The 4,313-nt window shown below is 42.8% G+C and overlaps 1 non-coding gene across 1 annotated transcript; it reads left to right on the top strand.

Moving 5' to 3' along the window:
- Positions 1-914: 914 nt before the first annotated feature.
- Positions 915-1,021, top strand: LOC121280654. The gene has a single exon (XR_005943681.1). It is a non-coding gene; the product is annotated as a U6 spliceosomal RNA (small nuclear RNA).
- The last annotated feature ends 3,292 nt before the right edge of the window (positions 1,022-4,313 follow it).

Genomic DNA, 4,313 nt, shown 5'->3' with positions numbered 1-4,313 from the left:
GCATGGATGTTACTGCCCACTTGTCAGCCCAAGCCTGGATATGGTCCAGGTCTTGCTGCATATGAATGGTGTTGAACATCATGCAATCATCAGTGAACATCCCCACTTCTGACCTTGTGATGGCGGGAAAGTCATTGACGAAGCAGCTGAAGATGGTTGGGTCTAGGACGCTACCCTGAGGCCCTCCTGCAGTGATGTCGTGAAACTGAGATTATTGACCTTCAAGAACCACAACTATCTTCCTTTGTGCTAGGTATGACTCCAACCAGTGGAGTATTTTCCCCTGATTACCACTGACTCCAGTTTTGTTAGGGCTCCTTGATGCCACACTTGGTTAAATGCTGCCTTGATGTCAAGGGCACTGTCACCTCACCTCTGGAGTTCAGCTCTTTAAGCCTTAGTGCAAGCATGGAGAAAAGAGGTCAGGAGCTGAGAGGCCCTGGTGGAACCCGAACTGAGTATTAGTGAGCAGGTTGTTTCTGTAAGTACTGCTTAATAGCACAGTCGACGACCTCTTCCATTAATAACGATCGAGAGTAGGCTGATGGGGCTGTAAATAGCCGGGTTGGATTTGTCCTGCTTTTTGTGAACAGGGCATACCTGGGAAATCTTCCACATTGCCAGCTAGATGCCAGGGTTTTAGCTGTACTAGAACAGCTTGGCTAGGGATGCGGAAAGTTCAGGAGCACAAGTCTTCAGTACTATTGCCAGAATGTTTTGAGGGCCCATAGCCTTTGCAATATCCAGTGCCTTCAGCCAATTCTTGATATCTCGTGGAGTGAATCAAATTGGCTGAAGATTGACATCTGGAATCTGGGGACCTCCGAAGGTTAATTCTATCAATTGAAGTTAAGTACATACAGGTGGAGGGCATTGATTGGATGGTTGCTTGAGCACATATAAAGAGACACTTAGTGCTCGCTTTGGCAGCACATATACTAAAATTGGAACGATACAGAGAAGATTAGCATGGCCCCTGCGCAAGGATGACATGCAAATTCGTAAAGCGTTCCATATATAAAAAAAAAGAGACACTTACTGACCCAGAAATTGACTGGAGTCAGGAGATCTATACCTGTAACGCTTTAGATTGTGAATAAATCTATCCAAAGTATAGACTGGCTCTGGTTTCTTCCTTCACAAATTGTCTATCAGGAATATAACACCAGCAAAATTCTTCAAATAACATCTTCACTTTCTTCTTGGCTACCATTCTCCTTGTTCCCTCAGTTTAACATGTTTATGTTAAAAGCGACATAGCAAACAGCACATTCTAGAACCCACTCCCATGTGTTGTCATTTAATATTAGAAATGCCTTCAAATAGTTCTCCCAACATTTTTCACAATTCATTCTCAGGATGTGGACATTTCGTTGCATTAAATATGATGACCACCATTACCTTCTCAAACAAACCAAGGAATGGAAAATAAATGCCAGGCTTGCTATGCCAATTCAGAGAGGGGTTAAGAGTCAACCAATTGCTGTGGGACTGGAATCACATATAGTCCATTTTGTTAAAGATGCCAGGTTTCCTTCCCTGAAGGACATTAGATTTGATTGAATTATGTTGATATTCTAAGGGGAGAGAGATGCAAGGGAAATCTCATTGACAATTTTCATTTATAAAGCCCATGTAAGGTAGTAAAGTGTCGTAAGGCACTCAACAGGAGAGTTATCCAACATAATTTGACACTGAGCCACATAGGATATTAGCAAAAACATCAGCAAAGAGATAGGTTTTAAGGAGTGTCTTGAAGGAGGAGGGAGGGCTAGAGAAGCAGAGAGGTGTAGAGAGGGAATTCTAGAGTTTGGGTCCAAGGCATAGCCGCCAATGGTGGAGCGATTAAAATCAGGGATGTTCATGAGGGCAGAATTAGAGTGCATGAGAGTTGTAGAGCTTGAGGAGTGAAAGGAAAAGTGATGGAGGCATTTGAAAACAAGGATGATAATGTTAAAATCGAGGTGTTGCTGGACTGGGAGTCAATGTAGCTCAGTAAGTACAGGGAGGCAACTTGGTGTGAGTTGGAACACCGGCAGTAGAGTTTTGAATGGGTTCATGTTTATGGGGGGTGGAAAATGGGAAGTTTTTCAGGAGACCGTTGGAATGGCCAAGTCTAGAGGTAACAAAGGTATGGTTGAGAGTTTCAGAAGAAGCTAAACTGAGGTTAGGTGGCATTACAGAGGTGGGATTAGGCCATTCTGGTGATAGAGCGGATATGTGTTTGAGCTCAACTCAGGGTCAAATAGTATGTCACGGTGATGAACAGTCTGGTTAAACCTCAGGTAGTGACCAGGAAGAGAGGAGGAGTCGATAGTTTGTAACAGGGAGCGATAACACTGGCTTTGGTCTTCCCAAATTTACTTGGAGAAAATTACTGTTCTTCTAGTTCTGGATGCCGGACAAGCAACATAACAAATCAGAAACAGTTCAGGGTTCACAAGAGGTGATGTTGAGGTAGAGTTCTATGTCATCATTGTGTGATTGTTGAATGTGACATTGTCTAACTGAAGCATGACTTCTACCCTCTTGTATTCTAGTCCTCTAGATCTAAAGGCCATCACAAATAGCATCTGAAAATACAAAGTCCTGGTTAGGCGCCACCTGGAATTAGTGTGAGCAGCTCGTGTAACACACCTTATGAAGGAAATATTGGCCTTGGAGGGAGTGCAGTGTAGATTTACCAGAATGATACCTGGACTGAAAGGGTTAAATTATGAGGAGAAATTACACAAACTAGGGTTGAACTCACTGGAATTTAAAAGGTTAAAGGATTGAGTTTTTCAACATATCAAGGGGGAACTGATAGGATAAAGAGAAACTATATCTGCTGGTTGGGGAGTCTCTGACTAGGAGGCAGTGTCCAAAAAAATTAAGCCATATCTCTCAGAAGTGAGGTTAGGAAACACTTTTACACATGAAAGGGTGATGGAGGTTTTTGTATGCTCTTTTGCGAACTGCAGTTAACACTAGGTCAATGGTTAATTTGAAATCTGAGATTAATAGACTTTTATTGTCCAAAGGTATTAAAGGAAATGGGGATATATGGAATTAAGGTCACACATCAACAGTGTCCTCATTGAATGGCAGAACAGGCTTGAGGGGCTGAATGGCCTCCTTTTGTTCCTATGAAAAGGCTGTTTCAGTGCTGTGGCAAGGGAGGAAATCTGATTGATTGGAGGGATTCAAACATGGAGTTAGGGGAAAGAAGAGAACCGATTGGGAGGTGATAACATGGACTGATGCTGAACATCTAAATCTGATTCTTGAACATCATCACCCATCACGCTATTTAAATATCCAGGAATTTTGCTTTTTGCAAATGTTTGGAAAGTAACCTCCTGTTGGACTGTTGCTTTTGTGTTTAATTAGAGTTGAAGTACTTGCAATTTCAGGAATGCTTATTTTAAATTTGGAGAAGAAAGTGAAGTTGCAGATCGGATGGTTGTTTGCAAGGATGAAGAGGTCAAGGGTTGGTTTTTGGAAGAGAGGGGTGATGGTGGCAGATTTAAAGGAGAGAGGGACAGTAACAGAAGAGAGGGAATCATTTACAATATCAGCTGAGTTAGGGGCCAGGAGGGGAAATTAGGTGATCAGTTTAGTGGGAACAGGGGACAAGAGGTAGGTCTCATGGGCAAGATGAGCTCAGAGAAGATGACGGGAGATAGGAGAGAAACTAGAGAAACGTGTAAGTTCAGGCTAGGGCAGGGAGGAACATTACAGGAAGTTTGGCCAGGTGGGCTAGTGGAAGGAATGGCACGGCAGAGGTAGCTGAATGGATGATCTCATTCTTAGCGGCAAAGAAGTCCTTGACGTTCTCATACATTGTTGGAGCTGAGGGAGAGGAGGGAAAGGTTTAAGAAGATCTTTTATGGTGAAAAGAAGCTGAGGGTTATCTTTGCATTCCAGGATGATCTTGAAATAATGAGTAAGGTTGGCAGAGGATAATAGGATTTGATATTGCATCGCATTAGTCTGGCTAGATTTGGCAATAAACGTTTATGGTTTATGCAATTGGTTTAACCATTCAAGTCTGCATGCCTTGGACTTAAGGAGGCAAAGGTGAGGGCCCTAACTGGGAAGCGACCGGGGAGAGGGATAGTAGTGGAGGGCAATATGAAGTTGAAGGAGCAGATGATGTGAATGAGCAGATTTGTAACTGCAGCAATGGCATATTGACCAAAGACCAGACAGCTGGGAATTTGAAAGTGCAAATGCTGCCAGACCTGCTGAGTTTTTCCAGGTATTTTTGTTTGTTTTGGATTTCCAGCATCTGCAGTTTTTTGCTTTTATCTTAGTGTTTACTTGACTGC

The sequence above is a fragment of the Carcharodon carcharias genome, chromosome 7 (assembly GCF_017639515.1).
Source record: "Carcharodon carcharias isolate sCarCar2 chromosome 7, sCarCar2.pri, whole genome shotgun sequence".
NCBI lineage: Eukaryota > Metazoa > Chordata > Chondrichthyes > Lamniformes > Lamnidae > Carcharodon > Carcharodon carcharias.
The sequence above is the reverse complement of the archived record's forward strand: the minus strand, read 5'-3'. Positions and strand labels throughout refer to the sequence as shown.